This window comes from Mustela lutreola, chromosome 2 (assembly GCF_030435805.1).
Source record: "Mustela lutreola isolate mMusLut2 chromosome 2, mMusLut2.pri, whole genome shotgun sequence".
In the NCBI taxonomy this organism is placed as follows: domain Eukaryota; kingdom Metazoa; phylum Chordata; class Mammalia; order Carnivora; family Mustelidae; genus Mustela; species Mustela lutreola.
The window spans coordinates 156,821,530-156,847,632 of NC_081291.1; the positions used below are offsets into that span (position 1 = coordinate 156,821,530).

Consider the following 26,103-nt stretch of genomic DNA (forward strand, 5'->3'; position numbering starts at 1 on the left):
TGGAGGCCGCCCAATTCACAAATCACTGAATAAAGCCAATAAAATCTTTAAAATGTACTCAGATGAATTTTGTTCTTAAATAGTTTAAACTCCAGGGATTTGGCCTTTGTCCCTTGAGTACTTGGACTAAATTGGAAACAAACTTTTAAAATAACTTTAAAAAAATACTAAAACTGCAAAGTAGTAAACATGTGGCTGTGTAATATAAAAAAAAACTGTGCACATGCACTGGCCCATGACTTCTAACTATGCTATGAAGAACCCAGTCACTGCTGACTCATGCTTGCTTTAGAGCCCCCCTTGGGCTGCCTTCCACAGATGAATCCCACCACAAATGAATCAATGTCCCCAATAAGACTTGCTCGTCAGACAGGAAGAAACTCACGTCATAGGCCAGCCACATCCGAGTACCGAGGACCATTCTACGCATTGTGTATCCACTATCCCTATTAAGTTCACAGCAACCAGATTTTGCAAATGAGAAAACCGAGACACAGAGAGACCTTGTAATTTGACGGGGGTCATTTAACTAGTGGGCAACATAGCTGGGATTCAGGGCCAGGCAATCTGATGCAAACACTAGACTCTCCATCTCAGGTTCAGGCGTACCAGGAAGTAAAGAACTCAGCTTTTCCACCTCTTTCTTGGTATCAAAGGTTCATCTGCTCCTGACCCCAGCCTACTTACCAGCATGGGATGCAACACCAATGGTTCGCTGGACCTGAGCGGGGCTGTCATATGCAGGGCACAGGTTAGGGCCTGCGATGTGCTATGAGGAAGGGGAGGCTGAGAGCCAGCTCCTGCTGTGCTCTGTGTGGCCAGGCGGGTGCACTGGAGAGGGCTGCATCCTCCTGCCAGATGGAGGGGGCTGTGTCTTTAAAACACACAAAGATGCCATATGGGCCACCAGGTGGCCTTGTGGTGAATATTTTAGGGAAATCCAGAATTCTCCGTAACATTCTACTTTTAATTTGTTTTCCAAAAAAAAAAAAAAAAAAAAAACCCTCCAAAGTAATATATGGTGCTCATAAATATTATTATTAAATATTTTATTTTTAAGTAATGTTTACATCCAATGTGGGGCTCGAACTTACAACCCTAAGATCAAGAGTTGCATACTCTATCCAGTGAGCCAGCCAGGTGCCCCAATATTAGTAGTTTTTGATCCATTTTTATTTCAAGGTCATATTTATCAAATGCCTACCACTCACCAGTTACTGTGTACAACATGGGTTGCCATAAGAAGCGGGTATTCAAAGGGCAAGCGAGTGGAGAGATTACATAAAGCTCCTGAACCAGAAGAACAGAGAGACCCCAAAGCACTATTAGTCCAGTCATGAAACGGAGCTCTACTAAGGGACGATTCAGGATAAGGCAGCCTGGCCACGTCCAATCTGGGACCGTGGCTGAGAATCTGAACTTTGGCGTCAGGGGGACCTGGCTCTGTCACAGTCTGACTTTGACCTTGGGCATGTTTCTTAAGCTCTTTGCACCTCAGCCTCTTCATCTGTAAAACGGAGTTAAAAATAGAATCTACCAGGCTTAACATGAGGATTAAATGGTAATTCCTGTAAGATGCTTGGCGTAGTATCTGGCACAAAGCTAACTAAAATTAATTATTATTAATGTTATTATCATTAATTAATAATTAGTTGTACATGTCAGTAGGAACAAATATTGCAAGCCTTGGCCCCAAGCCCCAAATATAGGAAATGTGAAATTCCTCAGTGGCAGGGACAAATGTTCTAGCTCACTGTGTGCCCAAAGGTCCCCATACCCCTCCCAGTGCTTACTATCCCAGAGAGGCTCAGCAGTTGGTCATTCTTCCCCAATGCAGATGGCAGTTACATCTGGGCCTTAGCTCCTATGTGGGTATTTATTTACAAGTATTGTCTAAATTCCATTTTTTTTAAGTTGCATTGGTTGTTAGTAGTCTTCTTAGGAGGTGGGAAAAAAATGGTATCAAAAATTTAAAAAAAAAAAAAAAAACGTCAAGTTGGGGCACCTGCCTGGCTCAGTCTGTTGAGTGGCTGCCTTCATCTCAGGTTGTAGTCCTGGGATCGAGCCCCACATCAGGCTCCCTGCTCAGCGAGGAGCCTGCTCCTCCTCCCTGCCCCCTGCTCATGCTCTCTTTCTCTCTCAAATAAATAAATAAATAATTTAAAAAAAATCATCTTTTAAAAAAAATCATTCACTTAGGTATCTGTTAGCAATTCTGGTAAAAGGCTTGATAGGAAGGAGACCAAAATAATGTTTTTTTTTTTTTTTTTTAAAGATTTATTTATTTATTTGACAGAGAGAGATCACAAGTAGGCAGAGAGGCAGGCAGAGAGAGAGAGGAGGAAGCAGGCTCCCTGCTGAGCAGAGAGCCCGATGTGGGACTCGATCCCAGGACCCTGAGATCATGACCCGAGCCGAAGGCAGCGGCCTAACCCACTGAGCCACCCAGGCGCCCCAAAATAATGTTTAAGACATATACTAAATCATCCATAATGTTCCACGGTGTGTACTTGTCCTCTTAAGTCAGATCACTCAAATTATGCTGTATAAGGCAAAGCCAGGGTATGGTCAGTTTATCGGGTTACATGTTTTAGATAGCAACATTCTTTTACCTTCATAAAAAAGCCTCTCCTGGGGCACCTGGGTGGATCGTCGGTTAAGTGTCTGACTCTTGGTTTTGGCTCGGGTCATGATCTCAGAGTCATGAGATAGAGCCCCACATTGATTGCGTGTGAAGCTTGCTTAAGATTCTCTCTCTCCTTCTTCCCCTGTCCCACTCCCTCTTCTCTAAAATAAATAAATAAGGAAACATGTAAAAAAAAAAAAAAAAAAAAGCTACCACTGTGCTCTGCTTCTTCACCTCTCCTGTAGACAGACTCCAGGCAGACCATGTTTGTTCCTCTCCCCATGTACCATGGAACTTTTAGAGGGCAACATCTTGGGACCTCCTCCTTCTTACTTTAAACTAGGAATCTAGTAGCTGCTTCCATTATTTGGCTGTTAAAAAAAGGGGGGGGGGGAATCTAGTAACATGTCAGTTTGGTTATGATTTATTTTAGAGAACATTTTGGTTTTTTGATTTTAGAATTTTTTTTATTTTATGTCTCAGTTTAATGGATTTATTAAGTTGTGGTTTATTCAGAAAAAGAAAGTAAAAATTTGGGTTAATTTGGGGCTTAACATATTTATTTGCTTATTTGGGATTCTGGTTCAAGCTTCCACTGAAGTCCTTGAAGAAAATTTTTGACAATTGTCCGATGTAATCAATATAGAAGTTCTAAGCCCTGCTTCTCCTATGCCACTGGGCTGTCTTTTTTCTGTTTGCACAGTTTTATAGTTTTATCCTTAGACTCAGAGGGTAAAGCAGGGCCTCTGTGTACATACTCCTGGGTTTAAATTCCATTTCTGCCACTTACTAGCTGTATGAACTTGGACAAATTAACACCTCCACACCCATTTTATTTTTTAAAGATTTATTTATTTACCTGAGAGAGAGGGAGAGAGAGAATCCTCTGGCAGACTCCCCTATAGGGCTCGATCCCAGGACCCCAAGATCACAACCTGAGCCAAAATCAAGAGTTGGATGCTTAACTGACTGTGCCACCTAGGCACCTGTGGGTTTTTTTTTTTAATCTACAAAATGGATATAATAGTGCAACTTAGTTCTTAATAGGATTAGATAAGACAACATAGATAAAATGTAGTATCTCATTCTATTGCTCTTTTCACCCTAATTTTCCATGAAAATTCCAGGAAACAATACTTACAACTCTTTTCTTTAGCCCATCTCATTTTGATAATAGCAACCAATTTACTGCTTGTCGTTTGAGAGGCTGTTGGAATCAGGGGACATTTTGTACAGAGAGGTTTCTTTGAAGCTGAATGGAAAGACGGGTGGCCTGGAGAGTCTCAGGCTTCACGGGTTTCCAGTGAGCCTGGGCAAGACTAGTTCTGACAGGCTCGGCAGCTGGAAGTCAGGCTGACCCCAAAAGAAAAGACATTAACTAAAAAATACTCATGGAAGGTAAGTACAAAAACAAATATTTAACAAAATAAGGGACTGTGGGTAAGAGTTCCTACATGAAAGTCTTGGGAGGATATGCTGACCTAGGTACATAATGCAACTGTGAGAACAAACATTTACTTCGAAAGAATAAGTACATGCATCATGATGTTAACATCATGATACATAAAGCCACATACAAAATTAGTGACTGTTGTTTTTGGGGAATGGGGTCCTACACACCCATTAAAGATAGCACCACCCCCCTCCCAACCTTACAGCAAAGAATAAGAGAAGAGGCGAGTGGCGTCTCGGGGTCCACACGTTGCTCCTTTCACTCTGGGTAAAGGCGCTGAGCAAGACAGCTCTCAGACCGTCATCTGAACCCCCAATTAGACTATTACTCAGTTTCTTCACACACAGAAATGGTAAAAACATCCAAGTGGCCAGCCTCACCAGTGTTCACGGACAGAGTTAGGGCAGGCAAAGGATTTTACAACCTGAGCACTCGGTCTCTCCACAGCTTCGTTCGGTTCCCTTCTTACCTCACAGGGAAGGGGGCCTTGAAGCACTACGAAGAAGTCATGCCCCGAGTGGTAGTCAATACCAGCAGGAAGGAGAGGAGGCAGGCAACCAGTGTTCTGCCCCGGAAGAGCTGTGGCTGGACGCAGGAGGAAGGGGAAGGGAGGCCGTGGAGGAAAGAGCCTGGGGCTCCCTCCCTAGGAGGCCTCTGCACTGATGTCCTTCCTAGTGAACATGGCTCCTGGGACAGTCTGGCTACTGTGTCACTGAGCCTGCCCACGCCGCTCTTCCAGGCTCTTCAGGGGCTTAGTAACAGGATGACAGTCATAAAAGCAAGTTCCCTAAGGCAGTTTCCAGCTCCAAGATCAGGCATTCCCTGTTAAAAACAGAATCCCTGAAACCGAGCTTTTTGCCTTGGCGGCAACTTCTTCAAGCCCACTTTGAGGCTCTTTTACATATTTGATGACCACAGCCCATCCCCAGTCCAGGGAGCTGTGTCCACAAGATGGTGCTGAGTCCACACCGAGAAATGCTCTTGTGTCCTGGGTAGCTGGTAATCCAGTCCCCCAGAGCGTTCTGAAAATGGGCAGATGAGTAGGCCCCGCTCCAAAATAAATAGGCATTGAGTGTTCTAGGTAACAAAAGGCAGAGAGAGTCTGCTTCTTAGTGGACACTGCACTCCTTAAGTCATTCTTAATTTGCCACGAACGGCTTCTAGAGATTCTTCAGATCGGAGGTGGGGAGGGCTCCACCCAGCATAGGCATTTCCTCCTCAGAGGAGCAGTTCTCACTGGTAGCAAAGAAGGGGCCCTTAACTGTGGTCTCTGCCCCATGACAGCCCTTTGAAGCTTTACTCTGCATGGCCCCCTCCCTGGGCTAAACATCTCGAATTCCTTCTGCTATCCCACTGCAAAGAGGGTTTTGTACACAAAAGGAGCATTAGATTTGGTCCAAGCCTCTCATTTTGGATGTGAGAAAACTGAGGCACGGAGAAGTTAAATGACTCGCCTAAGAGCTCAGGGTTTGACCAAACCTGGTTGCTAGGCTACTGGTTCCACGTTTCACTATACTGTGCTCAGAAGGCAGATGCTGGGGCCTGCTTACTAACAGCATGACCACAGAAAGGACCTGACCTCCCTGAGCCTTGGTCTCCTACTCTATAAAATGGAGAGAATACTACACGCCTCACAGGGCATGGGAGGATTAAATGAGAGTATCTGAGCACTCGGCAAGTGCAAATATGAAGCAAATAATAAGTGCTCAATAATTGGTTTTATTTAGGTTATACAGGTTTCTTTTTTTGGCACGGGGTTCTTCTTTTTTCCCTTGTTTCCTTCCTCCTTGGCTTCCAAACTTCCAAGCCTGAATTTTTTAACTGAAGCTCAAAAATTCACTCATTTATTATAACTAAATTTAATCACGTTCATTTTGTTCAACATCTCCAGTGTGTTGGGATATTTTTAGAATGTCACTTCTGTCTTATAATAGATCTACCAATTTCTTTTACGTGTCACACAGATTCACCCTCCGGAAACTTAACAGGTTAAATTCAAGATGGCGAGGTCTGTAACAAAAGGGCAGGACTGTTTTCTGTGCCCACCTCCAGAGAGTAGCAGAATGTGGCTATTCTTCTCAGACACACACACCCCACCCGCGCAGATCATATTTCAAAATCAGGACTTGGAAAATATTTTTTAATCTATCAGAATGAAAAAGATAAAGCTTTGGTTTCATTTTTGAGGAGGAAGGAGGTTGAATCTACACAATGAGGAAGTGACTCTGTAAAGAACAGCTCTGGCTGTGTTAATGCATTAATGTGTTTAGAATCAAGACACTGAGACCTCAGGGTAGGTCAGCTCTTGTGCTGAGATCCAGAAGACTTCTGAGCTGCAGAAAAGAAAAGTTTTACTTGAAAGAACAAGATGTCAAGCTCTGTGGAGTTGAACTGTGGTCCCCAGGCTGGCCCTTGATTTCAGGTGAACCAATGCAAACCCTAAGCAGTTATATTCTCTCGGCTCTGTTGTTTCAGTAAGCATAAGACCTTAATTTTCTAACCACTCGTCTCCCCTCCCACATCCTCCCTAACTAGCTCACGCTATTTGTGTTTCTGGGGCTCAAGACACAGCATCCCCATACTCTGCCCCACTGGGAAACCAGATAACCCACCACTGCTTCAAGGCCCATATTCACTAACCCAGCAGAATACCACCTTTCCCCAACCTGACACTTCTCAAAGGGCAACCTTCTGGACCGAAACATGGGACAAGGCCAAAGACATCCAGCCTTACTCCTGTTTAGCTCCCGACCATTTACAAATCACTTTCATAAAAACCGTTTCATTTTCTTTCTTACAATACCCTGCTGGCTGTGAGATAATATTTCCATTTCAAAGATGAAGACACTGAGGCTCGGAAAAATTAAGCCAAAGTCCTAATACCACATATCATGTCATTGTCGAGGCTGGGTTTTCAACCCTGATCTTGTGACTGTGGGTCACAAACTCCTTCTAGCATACTTAAAAGGAAGACTGTATTTATGTGATTCCAAATGTCAGTAAACATAGATCACCATCTCACCCTTTGAGTGGTATATTTAGTAGCTGTGTTTGTTTTATGCCAAATTCAGTCCCAAATGTGTATGTGCCGCTCCAAAGACTACTTAGCAAGAGCTGTTCTGACCAACAGAACCAGTTTTTCCTGACCAGCCGACACACCATTAACACTGCTGGCCAGGTGATCATCCATGCGCTCCATTGTGTTCTCTGCCATCTTGCACTGCCCAATCACACAGCATTTTAATTCATTCTGTGAAATGGGAATGTCAGAGATGATTACTGGGTTAGTTAAATGAATCAATGAGTATGGAGACAGTGGCTAGCAAGTATTCAGTTAGTGGCATCCCATACAGCTACCACGACTACTACCACTTCATTACATTCATTACAGCCAAGTAGAGTTTTGTTAACAAGTGTTAGATGAGGTATAAGGCAGCAAGGGCCCAATTATCCAGAAAAGCAGAAACACTATTTTATCCCCTTGGCCTTGTTTAATCCTTTATTTCGTCCTCATTGAGCAACCTCCTGGAGCCCACAGTCTAATGGAAGAGACAGACATGCAGACAAACAGCTCTCTGTGATGATCACAGCAAGTGCTCCAGCAAGTGTGCCCAGGACCCTGGAAGACCCAGCTTTAAACGGAGTTTGAGGAAGGAGAGTCAGGGGGAGAGAGTTGGAACCAAGTCTTCAAAGACAGGGAGCATTTCTTTGGAAGCCAAGAGAGAAAAACCTCTAGTCCAGGCAGAGGTCTAAGCAAAGGCAAGGCGGTGTAAGACCGAACTACACCCTGAGGGACTGGCAAAGAGGTGGGGATGGCTGCTGCACAGGCTGTGGGGAGGGCCTGACGAAGATGCAGAGGGAGAGACTGGCAGGAACTGAGCTGTCAAGAGTTTTGAATGTTACCAAGACACTGGATTTTATCCTCTGGTCCAGAAGTTCTCAACCCTAAACTGCACACTAGATCACCCATGGGAACTGGAGAAAGAACCAACATTAGGCTCCAACCGGAGATTCTGATTTGTTTGGTCTTGTGTGAATACTGGGTATGGCGATTTAAAAACAAAAAACAAAAACAAAACTCTCCAGATGATTCTAATGAGTAGTCTGGACACTGGTGAGTCATTTAAAAGATTTTAAGCAGGAATCATTTGGCAAGTTTGCAAACAGATCATTCTGGGAACCATTTGGTGAGAAGGATGTCTGGAGGGAGTCTAGTGAGAAGGCAAAGAGAAGGTGGGGAATGAACAGATTTGAGAGAGAAAGATTTGAGAGCTATCTGGATATAAGAACCAACTCACTGGAAATCAGGAGAGAGGGAAGAATGAAGGCTGACAGCCCAGTTCCATTACCTGATGTCCCACTGGCAGGTAGGGAACTGGATAAAAGAACTGGTTTGGGAGGATAATGAAGTCTGTGCTCCCTGAGGAGCCTGTGGGAAATGCAGGTGGTGCCCTCAATCAACAGGCATCCCAAATAGACCTTGCTGCTGAAAGGAAGCTGGGCTGAAGATACAGATGTCCACTGCACAGACACATAGGAAGTGGTCGAGAACACAGGCAGGGGAAGGATCCAAGGAAGGTAGAGTGGATGGACAGAAGGAGCTGTGGGAATACCACTACCAAGGGGTAAAAGATATATTGGAATCACCCAGTGGCCCTTATTAAAACTTTAGTTTCTGGATGCCACCCCACACTGACAGCATCTGAATGGCCAGGGGTAAAGCCCCAGAAATCAATTTTTAATAAGTTCCTAGGCATTTCTGAATCCAGACTAGGAATGGACATTGTTATCAGCTGCCTAATAATGCTGTAACAGGTTACCACAAATGTGGTAACTTAACAACATCAGAAATTTATTCTCTCACATTTCTGGAGGCTGGAAGTTTGCAATCAAGGTGTCATCAGGGACGTGCTCTTGCTGAAGACTGGAGGAGTGCTCCCTGCCTTTTCCAGCTTCTGGTGATTCTAGGCAGTCACTGATTGGTTTGGTCACTCCAATCTCTGCCTACATGTTCACAGGGCCTTCTCCTCCTTCTGTGTTGCTCCTCCATATGTTTACAAGGCCCTTTGTCTTTGGATTTAGGGCCCATCCCACAATCCAGGATGAACTCATCTCAAGATCCTTAACTAACATATATCTGCACAGACCCTTTTTCCAAGTAAGGTTATATTCAAATAATGGCGATATGAATGTACCTTTTGGGGGCCACCATTCAACCTACTACAGACACCATGGCAACAACTCTGGATAAGTGGGAGAGGGAACTGAGATCCAGAGCTCCAAGCTAAGTTCCCTGACAGTGCCGGGAAGAAGAGGGAGTAAAGAGGAAGAGAGAGGGCTGGTGCGGGGACTAAAATCTACAGCTCCACCTCCAAGTCTTATGCTGCCCAAGGGACCCTGGGTCACTCAGTATACAGGGCACAACGCCATCTGAAAGCACCATGCAGACTGGAAAAAATTACCCCACTCACAAATTAACAAAGACCATGGTACCCTCAAAACCCAGGTGAAAGCTTTGAAAGGCTGAAAAGGCTTTCCATTAACTCACTTTCTAAACTAATCTGATAGAAAGTTAGGATTTCATCTCTAAGATATTGTGGCCATTTTGTCCCCACCACCCTAGTAGCTCCCAGTCCAGACAAGTCACCAAGGCGGCACTGGTTACTGGGATTGGTTATTTCTATTCTTCAGAATGTTTCCATAGGAGCAGGCAAAACTCTCAGTCACCAACATTAAAGAAGGTTCAGTTATACCTCCCTTCTCATACCTCCTAGAGTCCCCCAGTCCTTGCTGAGAGCCCAGCACTCCCTGCTGTCACACTGCTACATGTTCCAGCACCGTAGTCCTAAGTTACAATGACATGTGTCACTTCCCTGACACATGAAGGTTTTCTGGCCTCTTACCACAGGAACTTCCCTTCTTGGCAACACAGTTTGCATGGCCTAAGAGCCGTGGCGGGTGGGTAAGGTGGAAAGGAACCAGGTGCTATGTTCAGGTTAAAGTCACAGCCAGGGGACACTAGCCTCCAGAATCAGATTCCTAGCGTGGTCAAAACCACCCCATCACACATCTTGATGGTATGATGTAAAAGGTACATCTCCCAGCCCCTACCCCCTAAGACCATCCTGAAGTATCTCCAGGCTAGCAAACCCATAAGGGCCAGTCTCTCTGCAAGTCCGTCCCTGGGCTTCACCACACCACCTAGAGCAGTGTTCCCCATGCACCAATGTGCACGAGTCAGCTGGGCAGCTTGCGAGGCTTTCTGACGCAGTGAGTCACGTCGGTGTGATCTGTCTTCCTTTACATCAGGGTGGAGAGAGCTGATGTACATGGCTGAGTTGACGGTTTAAGAAAACCAAGTCCCCTTACCTGCTGGTGAAATGATAACTATAATGGTGAGGATGATAATGCCAATGACAATGAGAGCTAATATTTACTAAGCACATTCTACACATGAGGCCCTGTGCTAAAGTGCCTTATTGACACTAAGGCTCAGCTCCAAGAGCCCTAAGGAAAACAGGAATGGTACAAAGAAATTGAGAAAAGAGGCAAGGCATTGTAAATTCCAGAATGTGCAGAAGGTGAGTAAGTGTCAACAGAGACAGAAGCCAGTTCTCACACTGTGCCCATTTGGGACTAGTTAGGAAATGGCTAACTGCTTGATATTTCAGAAAGCATCTTTGGGCCGAGCCAGTCACACCAGAGACTAGATATATGGCAAAATGCCTGCTGTCCTTCACTGCCACCCCATGGCCCAATGCCAGCCAGATTAGCCTCTGCAGTGTTCGCTCCATTCCGCTACCTTGGGGCACCATGTCTGAACAGGGAGGGGCTTCCTTTTGTGAATTCTTCCTGTTCTAGCCTGAGATGGGCACATGGAGCACTGAGCAGCTTAATCAAGGCTGCTGTGTCTGATGTCTCTCCAGATGTCCTTGGATATACATGCTGTGTTTTGCAGCTGATTCTACTGACAAATCGCTTGGCCTGTATAACATGGATACAGTTTATCTCCAAAGTGGCTCCCTTATTTGCTGTGACATGAAAAAGGTTCAATGACCATGACTTTTCCTTGGGATGGGTCTTGGAGAACTTCAAGCCCAACACTCTGCAGGAAAAGACTGGGCAGGCTGCCACCAAGGAAATGCAGACTGGTGGGCTGAGTCAGACGGTGTAGCTCTCTGACTGGCAGGCAGGCAGTCCAGAGGCCAGATTCAGCCTGCAGAGATGTTTCATCTGGCCCTATAGTAGTTTAAAAAAATGTCATGCCACCATTTTGCCATTCCATTTTCTTATACCCAGCCCACATCGAACATTCACATTCTCTTCCTGTCCCTCTATATACCTTTAGGCCCTAATCTATAATAATGTAAGTATAAACCACTTCTAAGTTTTATTTTGCCTACAACATCTGTCTCTGTACAGTGATTCATTGTCCTCCTAAAATTTATGTGATGAGGTATCAGTATTTAAGCTTCCAAAACTATTGAAGTATTACATCTTAATGAGGGACAGGTGGTGAGAAGCCATGACATGGAATATATTTGGGTTGCAGAATATTTCTTCAGGATTCCTCTGGTTTGTTCATGCCCGTGTGGAAAATTTCTTAATATACGAATCCTAGGGGACACAGCGGCAGAGAACAAACTCTTCACTTTGCTCCAAAAGTCGCTTTAACCCTAAGGTCAGCTTGAGCTCCACAAAATCAGATTCATACTCTTGGGAAGCACCCAGCTTTCCTTTTCCAAAGAAGCTCTGTGCTCATCGTTAGCAGATGATGTGGTGAGGGACACAATCACTGCTGAGAATGCATAGGCCTTCACAGGTAGCTCCTTACTGTGTCAGAGTATTTTGGACGATACCACGCTTCACCACTGTGTCACACAAGTAACAATTCCAAAAACTAGACCACGGAAATGCAGTCTGGACAACTTAGCAGTCTGGGCTTCAAACAATGGGATCAACACAATAAAACACATGCCCCAAGATCACAAGTGTCTCTAGGGAATCTCTGCGAACTTCTCAGGAGAACAATGGTGGTCAAGCTGAGGAAGCAGCTTCTGCTCTAGAGACCCTGGAGATGCAGAGCTGATCCTTTTGGCCTCTGGTGCTGGTCCGGGGCCTCTCGGAGGCTGCTGATGCTCTTGCCCTGTTCTGCCCCACTTCCTCCCCACTGTCAATAAACAGCCCATGGTTCCCAGTGTTTCCCCCCTCTGGTAGATGCCAAGGCACAGAGATCATGTTCACAGACCTGAGATCTCATATATTCGAGGCCACATACATATGTCCCTTGCACACACACTTCCTCCTGCCGTGTTTTCCATCATTTCTCTTCCCCCTCCCATTTTTCCAGTTTGAAGCCACTGCTGGCAACATGGCAATCTCTGGAGTGAGGCCAGGCATGGCAGCACAGATCCCCGAGGCAGCCTGGGATTGCTAAACAGTCACCTCCTCCCAGGGTCCAGGAGATACAGGTGACTGGCAGAGCTGTCAGGCAAGCCCATGGGGAGGTCAGATGAACAGCTAGAGGCATAAGAGCTTCTGTGCTGTGGAAATGCTGCAAAAACCCTGGCCCTTTACAGAGATGGACACACAGCACTTTAAACAAAAGAAAGTGCCTGGGGGAAACTGGTTGAGGGAAAAGGCAGGAGGAGGGAAGACTAGGAAAGGAACGGAGTCTCAGGGAGCTTCTTCCAATTTCACTCCAAAAGACATGACACTGACGCCGAAGGAAGGTTTCTGGCAGGAGTCAGGTATCCAAATAGTTATCCTACTCACCTGTTAGGCTGAAAGTATCTGGGGGGCGTTTGGGGGGTAGGGGGAAACCGGGAGCAATCACAGCAATAAATAAGCTGTCTAAACTAAAAAAAAAAAAAAAGTGAAAATCCCCCAAACAAACCCAAAGCTACTGCAGATAAAAACCCATAGTAGGCTGTTTAAAAAATTATGCTTTTAAATATACTGATCTAAAAAAAATCTGAAGAACAGGCTGCTCTGAGAACAGCTCGAGTTTCTGCTTGTGCTTTCATTTTAGAAAACAAATGCTCAGAGACTCCACGGTGGGAGGAGCCTCTCACAGGGATTCAAACTCACAGAAAATGGCCACCGGGTTTAGAAGCCTGAACACAACAAACAGGACATGCAAGGGACCTTCTGGGACTACACAACACCCACCTTCCACGACAGTAGCTGTCTAGAGGCAGATACAACCTTTTTTTCTGACCAGTAACATAAATCAAGGCCTCCAAAGGATTTGTTTGCTGAACACCATAATGACTAATCACCCGACTTTTTTTTTTTTTTTATCCTCCCTAAGCAAGGGAACCTCACAGGGCAAAGAAATAGGTCATCTTTAATGTAAGGTAGCATCGAGGATTGGAGGTAAGACTCCCATCTAAACGTCATTTAAAAAAAAAAAAAAAAAAAAGGTCTCAAAAAGTATTTCCTAAAATAGAGACGCACAAATCACCTTATCAGAAACTCATAACAATAAATAGAAGAGAAAGTCTTAAAATAGATGATTCAAAAGCGGCAAAAAGTTCTTGAGTGATTTCCTGAAAATGTCAAAACCAAAACCAAATATGAAGAATGTTAAATATACAACAAAACAGGGTAAGAGACTCACCCTGCAGTGCACATTCATTTAGGAAAACGTGTGTTTCCCAGGTCATCAGTGGTGCTTCCGTGCACAAAGGCAACTTAGAGTGCAGTAGCTAAAGAAACTCCAGAACTGCTAGACCTCAGAAGGACAAAATTTAAAGGTCAGATTCTTTTTTAAACCCTATTTAGCACAGCACTCAGGGTAGGTCATTTCTCTAACGTCTGAGTAAAATCCTTTTTGGGGCTTCGTGTCCCTGCTACTTACTATTTTCTTCATCTATCCTAGTGTCTTCTGCTTCCTCAGGGTGGGCCTCCTGTGAAAGCACAAATGGAACTCCCCCTTAGTCCAAGGGAAGGGTGGAACACGCTGCACCAGGCACGGGTCTGCGGCAGGCACCCGGGAGGCACGTATGGCTTTGGCTCCCATGAGACAGTCAGCTGCTTCCACCCACCAGCATAAAGACAGCAGGGAGCCCTGAGAAGCCTTGCTCTCAGAGCTTGTGTCAGGGGCTTCAAGACCAGAATAAGCCGGTAGAAGCAGGGACAGACCAGAATGCTGAGTAGATATTGTTTTTTCTTTTCTTTTCTTTTTCTTTTAAGATTTATTTTAGTGATAGAGAGAGAACACGAGCAGGGGGAGGGGCAGAGGGAGAGAGAGAATCCCAAGTACACTCCCATCCAGGGCTCGATCCCACCACCTTACGAACAAAATCTCGAGACCATGATCTGAGCCAAAATCAAGTCAGATGGCCCAACCAATTGAGCCACTCAGGGGCCCCTACTGAGTAGACTTTTTAAAAAGGAAATCCTCCTCTTTGGGTCTAGAAGAGAATCGGCCTTCTAACAGAGCTAATCAGAAATCTCTATGCCTACATGAACACGTATATAAGTTTGGGGAGACTGCAATTCCAGATGTGGTGGGTCTCTCTTGCCTGGCAAAGTAATAAATTTGGTTTTGTTTTTACTGAATTGGTGGTCTTATTATCTAATCGTAATCAACTCTACAAATAATCAGAAGTTGTTCTAACTCATGAACAGGAAAAGTAGCACAAACAAAATGGGGCCTAGAAACAATATCCAACTCACAAAGCAGGAAGGAAGTGACAGCTCATATCTATCTCACCTTGCACAAAGCCTGCCTTCATGGATTGCTGAAATAACCCCAGGATGTTCCTCCAGGATTTAAACAGCCACTGGATTTCTCATGAAAATGCAGCCTGGGATGAACACACGGCATAAAAGTGGCCAGCAAAAACACAAGCATACCAGTGGCCAGTGTGAGCTGGGTCTTCCTCTCTATGTTCTTCAGAAAAATATTTAATTCCTCTCAAAACCAAATTATTTTATAGCTTAGAAATCTGCATTGAAGAGAGAAAAAAGTGCTTTATTTAAAAAATAGGAAACGCCTCCTGCCTCTCCCAGTTTAAAAAGACCTTTTCTTGACTGTTTTACTTTATTTTATACATTTTTAAAGATTTTATTTATTTATTTGACACAGAGAGAGAGAAAGAGAGGGAGGGAGATTACAAACAGGGGAAGTGGCAGGCAGAGGGAGAGGGAGAAGCAGGCTTCCTGCGGACCGGACCAAGGAGCCTGATGCAGGACTCTGTCCCAGGACCCTGGCCAGGGTCATGACCTAAGCCAAAGGCAGATGCTTAACTGACTGAGCCACCCAGGTGGCCCTCTCGATTACTTTCATTGACGAGAATCCAAGTGGTCAGCAGGATGGAATTTTTGCATCACGGTGTCCAACTGTATACTAAAAGTCCAGCTGCCATTCTGGTTCACTCTCTCCAACAGAACAGCCTCCGCCCCTCTTTAAGCTTTGCTTGCTGCCTGCCTTCTTCTGCTCTCCTAATCACTTGCCTTAAGACGGGACTTGCCTGCTTCTGTAGACAGTGTACCAGAATGGGCATTAGACACGGGGTTCTATTCCCAGTTTGCTACGACCTGTATGATTTTGAGTAAATCTTATGATGTCTCCTTATCTAGAATGTGAGTAGCTGGTTTGGGCTAGTTTATTTTTACGGTTCTTTCTAGCCACAAAATTTGAAAACCGTAATTCCCTCCCTTCCATTCTGCTATCTTTTGATTGATTGCTAGCCAGTCTCAATCTTTTGGTAAGAATCCTAATTTCCTCCAAAACAAATAATCTCTCATCCTTAAATTCACACACTTTCCTCAAGAGTATATAAGGTAAAAGCAGAACCCAAAGACTGGCTGGTATTAGTCTATCTATGAGAAGAGTTGGAGGGCACTCTGAAATCAGGACCCCTGGCTGACCTCAAACATGGAGTTAACTCTCATCCCACCTTTCCACCTGCTTGTTCCAGCACCTCTGCTTTTCTCCTAGAGAAGGAACAGAATTATTGCATCTTAGAGCTAGAAGAAGCCTTGGTTACAGACGAGGAAACCAAGCCATCAGTTACATGACTTTCCTTCCCAAGATCGCCCAGTGGGTCGCAGGCACAAGTCCCAGGCCTCCTGGTTGATCTGGTCTCTCACACCATGCTATTTTGTATCTCCTCCCCCAAACTCTCTCTGCAGGGCTCTGGGCTCTTTCCCTCTCCCCACTGCAGCCTTCCTCAAGGCCGCAGAGGGTCATCAACAAACACTTGCTGAGCACCTCTGGGCTATCCCCCAAAAAACAGTTCTAAACTTTCAACTGGCACAGTAACTCTAGGAACACTGAGCACTGCATAGGGACAGTAACAGCTATGACAAGACACAAATTGATGGGTCTCACCAGTGTAGAAATTCACCGGTGTTCTCATTTTAAAAGGAAAGCTTGCAGCAACATGTAGACTGTACATACAGATAGGTCGGGGAGATCAGGAAGCCCCATGAGTTGGGGGTCCTGATCTGGTTCTCGGCACATAGCTGATATTCACTGAACAATTTTGGGAAGTTTGCACATTAGCTTTGCTCCACCTGCTTTTTGTCAAAATTTCTGAGGTTACAGTGATATCAGGGACAAGGCTCTCTGAGTCTCTAAGCTAAAATCAGGAACAGGGATCTACTTCATATTCTATATATGTGACTGGGGAAATAACACGGGGTATGGAGAGAAGAGGCTGGACTTTGTAGTCAGACCCCAGAATATGAAAACCTCATTGGCTGCATTACTGAGCCTCTTCGCCTCAACTTCCATCACACCAAGTTATTCTGACATTCTCCTAAGATGGCTGAAATAATGCACATAAGGCACAGAATTCACTTCATGAAGGTTGCTCTGTCTTCTCCTCTTGGGCATGATGGGAGTAGACAGAAATTCTTATTTCTTGGAAGGCTCCAGGCCACTGGCATCCTCCAAAAGAAGCAAACCATCAATGGAATGCCAACAATGTTATAAGAGGACTCGGTATAATTTTAAAAATATATTCCCGTTATCTGATTTTTAAATTTCGTATAGGGAATATAAAGCACAATTCAATAAGAACAAGTCAAATGTGTTTTATATTCTCCATACACAGCTTAAATATCAAGGACATATATGATGTCTCAATCCTTTCCTGTGAACAAGTGAGGAAGAGGACTAGCACTAGGAGAATAGGGTCAATTATCTTCTCATCTAAGAAATGAAGTTGGGACAGATGAGCAATGTGAACAGGCCTAAAAATTCTACCATGCCAAGATGCAGACAGGCAGAGAAACGTAATCAAGTAGCAGAGATGTCTACCAGCCAGAGGACACTGAGTCAGAAAACTGTATCCAGATATACTTCAATGGCATCATGGAGCAATGCTGCTGCCATTAATGTATTATTTGTCGCAACACTTAAAGTTACATTGTTTTTGCAAACTCTGGGCACAGGGACAAGGTGTCCCCATTGATCCTCCAGGAAGAGAAGCTGATCTGGGGGCTGCATGTCACCTGGTACTGCTGTGGGCGTGCTGTAGCCGGAGATGGTTGGGGGTGAGAATCCTGGCATGCCTCCACTGCCTGGGGCTCAGCTGTTTTTATCTTATTACAGATACAATCCACAAACGTTAACAATACAAATATAAAACACTGGGGCACAGACCTCTCTCTAATAGAAACTGGGTTCGTATTCAGCATATTGAGGCTCAGGTTTGCCCCCTCCTCTGCTTCCTAGAAACTGGTACTTGTTAATCCTCATCTTGAACTGCCTGTTTCAAATGAAGATTCCCAGGCCCTCCTCCAAACCTACATCCCCAGAATCTCTGGATTTCGGGCCTTTTAATAAGGCCTGCTTTAATAAGTTCCCCAGGTGGATTCTTATCCATATTAAGTTGCCAGTCAGTTGAATTATCACGGGATAGATTAGCTATAGCTGGAGGAATGCTCTTTCTTTGATAAAATCAACACATTAAAATGAGTCATAAAGATAAGTCTTTGTGTATAGATGCATATTACACAGAAATTTACTGATACAAAGTTGTAAGGGGAAGGGAATCAACATTTACTAACTTCCTACTACAGTACAGATCCTGACCAAATTATATATCACTCAATCTTCAAAATAACCTTATTTGAGTTACAGATAGGAAAAGTTAGGCTTAGAGAGAGAGAAACTTTTCTGAAGTCACAAGCCTGGAAAATGGCCTGGTGAGGTTGTGAAACTAGATTTATCTGACCCCAGTCTTCTCATTCCATTGTATTAAGCTCATATGTCCATGAAAACACACACACACACATGCACACACACTCTTCCTCCCTTTCTCTCTCACACATACATATATCATATAATAGCCATTTAGTAAAGGGCAAAGGAATTAAATTACTTTTAGCAAACCTCTTGCATCAACAGAAATGTAGTTTTTAAAGGACTATCAACAGATATTCTTTGGTCCGTCTGCTCAAAACAGAATTAAGTGCACAACTACTATGGAAACCACATTTAACAGCCGGAATTTTAGTAATCAGAAGTGTTTTGGGGGGCTAGGTAGGGTCAAATTTAACAGTGATTCTTGATTTGTCCAAGCTACAAATTCTTGAAAATGAAGCCATTTAATATTCATTGTACAAGTCATATTACCACAAAAGGAAAAGCGCCAATAACCATGATCTAGCCCTTGTCAATCCAATGGCATCCTCTGCCCAGCCCCTACCCCCACCCCAACCAGAAGTCTGACACCTCTGGCTCCCTCCACTGGGAAACCCCTTCTGCTGGCTGCTGCAGTCCTGCTCTCTTGCAGGTCTTCCTTGCTCTCTTGCCAGATTTCTCTCTAGGTACTCGCTAGGTCCTTCCTTCTCTTAAGGCTCCATCCACAACGTGTGCCTCCCCGTACTCATGCTCTAGAAAATCTTTTCTCCCACCTCTTGACTTTTTCTTGTATCCTAATGACTCCTGAGCTAGTTCAGGCCTTCCTCTGTGGCATAAAGCCCCCTGAGGACTGTTACCACCTCAAACTCAGCACCTCTTAAGTGCAGCTCCTCACCCACCTCTGAACTTTCCCTTACTGGCAGCACTACTGTGGAAAGCTCTGGGCAGCCTTAGCTATTCCTTCTCTGCTGAGAAGTCAGACTGTGTTCTTTCCTTTGCATTTGTTCCTTTCCCATTTCATTGCTATCACCCATTTCAGGCCTTGTCCTCCCACACTCTCACCTTTCCCTGATGGACTTTGGGAGCCTTCTAACTGGTCTCCCTGTCTCTGGTTTCTGCCCTGCCTTTCCTCCCGATCGATCTTCCCATGAGGTACTCACAAGACCGTGCCCCTGATGCATAGCTGGGACTCCCCCCTGTTCAAATATATTCAATGACTTCTCTTGGTTTAGTGCATTCCTATTTCCCAGCTGGACATACAAGACCATTATTGTTTACCACTGAATGTCCTCAGTTTTATTTCCCACTTGATGCCTATCTAGGCCAGTTCTAACTCATTTGGACTCACTACCTTTCCCTGAATGTGGTCCATGCTCTCTTGTTCTCCTCCTATTCTTCCTATCTGAAATGTCTCCTCTCCATCTCTCTCTCTTTTAAAAGATTTACTTATCTTGTTTAAAGACTTTTTTATTTATTTGAGAGTGAGAGAGAGTGTGAGGGCATGCATGAGCAGGAATGGAGGGCTGGAGAGGAGGGGCAGAGGAAGAGGGAGGGGCAGAGGAAGAGGGAGCAAGGGACTCCTTGCTCACCAGGGGCCCAGATGCTGGGGCTTGGTCCCCGGACCCTGAGATCATGACCTGAGCCGAAGGCAGACACTTAACTGACTGAGTCACCCAGATGCCCCTATTTATTTACTTTAAAGCGGGGTGTGGACAGAGGTAGAGGAGAAACAGAGAATCTCGAGCCGATTCCATGCTGAGCACGGAGCCTGACGGGGAGCTTGATCTCACAACCCTGAAATTATGTCCTGGGGCTCAATCTCATGACCCTGAGATCATGACCTAACCCGAAATCAAGAGTTGGATGCTTAACTGAGCTACCCAGGAGCCCCTTCTCCCTATCTCTTCTTTGGAAACTCTACATTCTTCAAGGACTTGCTTATTAAATGCCTTTTCTCAAGGAAGAATCCCTTGACTCCTAAAGGTAAAAGAGACCTCTTCCTTTTTACTACCTTTTTAGGCATTTACCACACAGTATTCTGCATATGTTATTTCCTCATCTACGTAACAGGGTCTGAGAGGGAAGGAACCAGATCTTTTTGCTGCTAAATTCTTTGCTTTCTCTAGCACAATGACGTACTCATGTAGGCACTCAATAAATATTTGCTGTATAACATTTATAGAACTCCTAGAAGTTTACAGAGCACATTCACATTCAACATCTCATTTGTTCTCTTTGAAGTTAAGTTTATTACCAGCAGCATTCAAGACTTACAAACTGATACCTGTTGCTTAATGCAATTATTGTAGCTATCACTAACTCTGTACTCTGTAAATTAAAGTATCTCTTAAATTGCTTTACCTTTGAACACTTCTAGCCCTGGGTAGCCTACCAAGCTAGAAGAAGAGAGCATTTCAAGTTAAAGAAAGCCCCCTTGCCAAACTGCTTTAGGTCTACTGGTTAAGCATATAGATAAAAGACCTCTAAAAGCAGGTGACAGTAATAGCAAAATCAAAATTTAAAAGAGAAGAAATTCTTTTCTTTTTTTAGGGGGAAGGTAGGGCAGAGGGAAGAGTGAAAGAGGGAGAACTCACAACCCCGAGATCAACCTAAGTGAAAACTAAGAGTTGGATGCTTAACTGACTGAGCCACCCAGGTGCCCCAAGAAGAAATTCCTTTCTTAAGATTTCAAGATTTTTAAAAAGATCTCTATATCCTTTATGGGTCAATCGTGAACTTCCTTGCAGCTGATATTCTAGTATGTTAACAGCAGCAAATCTCTAACAGTTGGAAAAATAATTCCTTGCTAGGAGACTGAACATAATTAATATCATGATTGTAAAAAGAAAGTATGTTTGATCTTGAATACCCAAGTGCCTTGTAGGAGTTTCATATACATTTGTTGAGTGAACAAGTCCATGAATTAATTCAGAGAAGACACTATTGTTTATAAGTTGAAAATATCAGTTTTAGTAGCTGGTTGGAAGTATAGGTTAAATTTGAAAAAAAAAAAAACAACAACAACAACGAAAAATTGCATGGAAAGGCAAGAACTGTGACATGTCAGCTACTCAGGTCTCTTCCTCTAAGAGATCCTACGCTGACTGCTGGAAAAGCAGGTGAAGGAGGGGGGTAACATCAGGTACTGCCCAGCTGACTGCCTTTTGGAGTTTAGGCTGCAAACTCCGAGAGGGCCAGCACTTTGCCTTGAACTTTGTTGTCCTAGCTTTGTGCTTTGCATACGGAATGTGCACCACACACAAAAGTATGAGATATAAAGCTCCCTATGATCTGTCTGCATGCTCACATTTTAATCCTTCACATCTGTTCTTCTTTACCTTGTAGGGGTATTGTGAGGAGTAAATTTAAAAAAAAAAAAAAAAAGATAGAGCATTTTGCTGGGCTGTCAGTTCTTGTCTACATAAACTGCCACTGTCCTGAGGTGGGGGTGGAGGCTCTTCACATGTGTACTCTCAGGGCCTAGCGTGGTGCTCCCCCTCCAGCAGCCCCAGCTGGCTACATGACTGAGCAGCAGATATGCGGGTGTAGTCCTGCCTCCGCCCCAGCCCACTGGGTCAGCCTGAAGAGCCATCTAACTAGCCTCAATGGTGTCTGTGGTCCTTCCAGTCTGGACAAGCTAGAGATCTATGAAGAGATTTACAGACGCTCCCACGACAGTCACTGGCAGAACTGGAATGAGAAGCCAGTTGTCCTGAAGCCCTGTTTCACTTGGTTCCCCCCTTCATCACAGGGGCCTCTGTCACCTTAATAAACAGTTCATTTAAATGTCATGGTCACTTTGTAATCCCCCAATCTGGTGGATCACTGGCACAAATCATATGCCCCTTGGGAGTCCTTCAGTCCCTCAGAAAAACCCTTTTTTATTTCATACAGACTAAGGAGAGACACAAATTCAGTTACCTCAGTTAGACCACACCAGCACTAACAGTTTCTTGTGCTTTGGAAGAAATCACTTGGCAATTCTTGGTCCTGAGTCCTCCATCTTCTCCACATCAAGATCTAAAAAGAAAGAAAGAAGGGAAGAAAAAGCACAGTGTCCCATGACTGGCTGCCAGGATTTGATGTTTCAACAATAACAGTAACTGCAATCAGCATGCGTCCTCAACACCTACTCTAAGTCAAGTACTGAGCAAAAATACTGACATATGTGACCTCATATAGTGTTCATAATACGCTTCATGTAGGAGACATTCCCCGTTTTACAGCTACACAAAAAGAGGCTCCAAAAGGTCACAAAACCTACTCAAGGTCACACAGGTAGTTTACGTTAGATTTGAGACTGAAACCCAGGTTCAGCTGACTCCAATTCTTGGGTTATTAATCCCGAACAAGTGTTTTAAAAACTGTCTGGCAGTGGGGGCACCTGGGTGGCTCAGTGGGTTAAAGCCTCTGCCTTCAGCTCAGGTCATGATCCCAGGACCCTGGGATCTAGCCCCGAATGGGCTCTCTGCTCAGCAGGGTACCTGCTTCCTCCTCTCTCTGCCTGCCTCTCTGCTTACTTCTGATCTCTGTCAAATAAATAAAATCTTTAAAAAAATAAAAAGCCCTATCTATTAAACAAAAAATAAAATAAAAAATAAAAACTGTCTGGCAGTGACCTACCATGTTAAAAAATTAAATTATATAAACAAACCCCAAAGTCTCAAAACAAGATTTACTCTAACTATATGCAATGCACCCCGATATTGCCTATTCTTTTCTAAATTGGATTATGTATTTTATATCTTTTTAAAAAATTCCTGTAGTAACCCGCTAAACTGATTCCACAATTTTCTAATGGGTCCCTACTCCTGTTGGAAAAACACTACACTTACCTATAGTACCTCACCAAAAGTTTCTCTGAACCCACAGACTAAATCCTCCTATAATTTTTAGCCTTGCGAACCTGATGGGAGTAGCTGAGCTTCGTAATTGGGAGAAAAGTGTTTCAACTTTAAAATATGTATAAGTCACCATAACATATATCATCAATAATGGATCCTTAAAAGGAATATTCAATTAGGGCCAAAGTGCAGAAAGGAATTAGTCACTTACCTACAGCAGAGCAGGACTTAGAAAGTGGAATCGCGGACACACTAAAATCTTGGGTGATTTATTATACATCCTGCAAAGAAGCCGCTTCCAGGGGGCGGTTGTGTTGTACCAACAGAACACAACACAACAGAACAACAAGACCTAACTACTTGCAGAAGTAAGAGGCTGAGATTGCAAACTCCTGGGGGCAGGGCCCTGCCTCTGCACGTCTCATTCAATTCCAGGGGCTTGGTGTTGAACCAAGATCATCAGGTTCCCACTGGGTCGGGTCTGGGGTCCCAGTCGCAGGCCAGAGGAGGGGGGTTGCGACTGTCAGCGCAGTTACTGAGCCTGTAGGACCTGAGCCCTAAGGTCTCCAGCCCTTGGGTGCGCATTTCTCCCCGCACCCCCCGCCCTGTAGCCCAGTCGCGCAGTTGGGCCACGAGATGCGGCGCCACCTGCCTGGTCCGTAGCTGACCCCTTTCCCCACCCCTGAGGCACAGGCCCCCGGCTCCGGGCACCTGCGGCCGCTGGGTCCCTGCAGCAGCTCGGCTTCCCAGCGCCCGCGGAGCTCCCAGCTCTGCGCCAGCCGTTGCCAGCCAGGTTTCGGGGCTCCCTCCTGGGAAGAGGAGGGGTCAGGCTGGTCGCGCCCGGGGCCCCGCGCCCGGAGGCCGCACCTCGCCCACCCAGACCCGCACACAAACCCTACGAATGGCACTTACAGGGCTCGACTGCTGCAGAGCGAGCGCGCTCCCCCGGGGGTCCATGGCTCTTCCGGACCCGCGAGTCCGGCCGCTGCGCCACACAGCACCGCCCAGAAAATGGACGCCGGCTGCTCGGCTCTGTCGGCCCGGCCCGCCCCCGGCGCGGGGCAGCGGACTCGGCGGGTCTGGGAAGAGGTCGGCCCGACCCTCAGCCCGCGGGCCGGGGCGCTCGGGGAACCGCCGCACAGAGGACGAGGCCGCAGGAGGGCGGCGGCGGGACCGGGACTGGGGGCAGGAGACGCACGACGGCCGCGCGAGGCCCAGACTGTACCTGGTGCGACGACGTGGGGGCTGGGGGTAGGAAGCTACGACCGCTCGGCGGGGGCCCCACACTCCACCAAAGGGGCAGCGGCCTCCGCCTCCTTGCCTAGGGACAACGCAGCTAGGAACCTGGCCCAAGGACAACCGGTTTGGGGGGCCAGCGGCCACTGTCACTATCAGAACAAGGCCTGGGGCGGCAGAAGGGCCCCTGGGTTCCAGATCCAGACCTCAGAGGGCATCCAAGCCCTGCACATTTCAGAGAGGCAGGATTCGGAGAAAAGTCAGGTGCTGTTTTAAAGTAATCAAATTCTCAGGACTAGCGTGTCACCTGTGTTCTCCCATGGCTGTCAGGGAAGGCCTAGATCGATTTTCCCAACGTGGTATAAAAAAGCATTTCACGCAAAATGACCCAGTCATCGTCTTCAAATAAAGGGCGCTGACTGCGTGCTAGGATCTTTCTTCCAAGAGTCAGGGACTGCTCATTGAAAAAGTATTTACTGAGGCCTGCCACAAGCTTGCCTTGTGGAGTTATTGGCCTGGAGCACTAACATGCAGGTTTTGTTTTTTGTTTCTTTTTTACAAAGCCATCCATATTCCCTGCATTTTGGTAGTATGAGTCTAACTGTAAAACTTTCTTGAGCAAAGATTTACTCCCAGGTTACAACTTAAAAGGATAAAAAGCCTGTTATCTGGTTTTTAATTAGGAATACAAATATTTGCAATTCTGCATCTCTGCTCCCAACCATATTTTAAGAACCCAATCATCTTGAAGACTAAAGTAGATTGCAATATCAAATATACAACTAGCAAAACATTTAAAATAATCAAGAGGAAAATACATTGACTTAAAGTCAAAGAATTATGTAATTTAAAAAATAAAGACAGGGTTTTAAAGCCTGGTGGTTTGGGCAATATGCACACACATGTACACTAGCAGTTCCCAACCTTCTCTAAGCCAACCACCCTCTAGTATTTCTCAGTAGGCCACATGTTTAGAAAGATCTAGTCCACTAAATTGTGTTTATTAACTAATGATTCATCTTCCCACTTAAAATACAACCTTGCAGTGTTTTTGTGTAAGTAACCACCAATCAGAGCTTCTACAAAACCTGAGACAATCCATTGTCAATCCTAGATTCCAGCCTAAAGAAGCCTGTGGTCTGATTGCAAGTATAAGTGTTTCCGTTAAGGTTTTTGGAAGCCATGAAAAACGTCTGGAGACCTTGGAGAAAACCGGAGCATACAAATTGGGAACTATGGGTTGGAAAGTGCCAGTATGAGGCATGACTCTCTGTGCTTCCCTAACACTGGAAGGTGGGAGAGGTAGTAGAACAAGGGAGTTTGGTGTTTGGATTCTGCGTGGCTAGGTTTAAAGCCCTGCTTTGTCACTTACAAAGCCAATTGCTGTGTAATTTTAGGCAAGTTACTTAACTTCCCTGAGCCTCAGCACCCTCATCCATGAAATGAGGCTTATTTTAATATCACCTTTACCTTATAGGGCTTTCTAATAATTAAATAGGATGACATACGAAGTACCCACCAAAGTGCCTGGTACACGGTAAGCACTCTGCAAGTGAGCAGTGTTGTGGCTGCTAGTGGAAGGCGATTATTCAGAGCTGTAAGTTCCTACCATCCATGCAGTAAGAACCACAGCCTCAAATGCAAAGCAACCTTTATACCCTAGAAATTTTCCATGGAGAAGCTGCCAGGGTCACATGGTGAGTGACATAAAGGAATTTAAACACAGGTCTGTCTCCACAGTCCACTTTCTGTGCTGCTAACATGTTCCAGGTGGTACCTTGATCAGACGCTGTCAACAGCTTGTTAAGGGTGAAATCGGCTCTGGCTTCCCTAAGAGGCT

The 26,103-nt window shown here is 45.1% G+C and overlaps 1 protein-coding gene across 11 annotated transcripts in view; it reads right to left on the reverse strand.

Moving 5' to 3' along the window:
* ZBTB38 (zinc finger and BTB domain containing 38) overlaps positions 1-26,103 on the reverse strand; it is a 121,022-nt gene that overhangs the window by 21,135 nt on the left and 73,784 nt on the right. For 7 of the 11 annotated variants that reach the window (XM_059163917.1, XM_059163923.1, XM_059163918.1 and 4 more), the window contains one exon: positions 22,105-22,203. The gene's annotated coding sequence lies outside the window, so the exon portion shown is untranslated. Of the gene's footprint in view, positions 1-2,484; positions 6,413-22,104; positions 22,204-23,238; positions 23,678-23,939; positions 24,555-26,103 lie in introns of those variants that run through there. The other 4 variants (XM_059163924.1, XM_059163915.1, XM_059163922.1 and 1 more) reach the window with 4 other exon arrangements.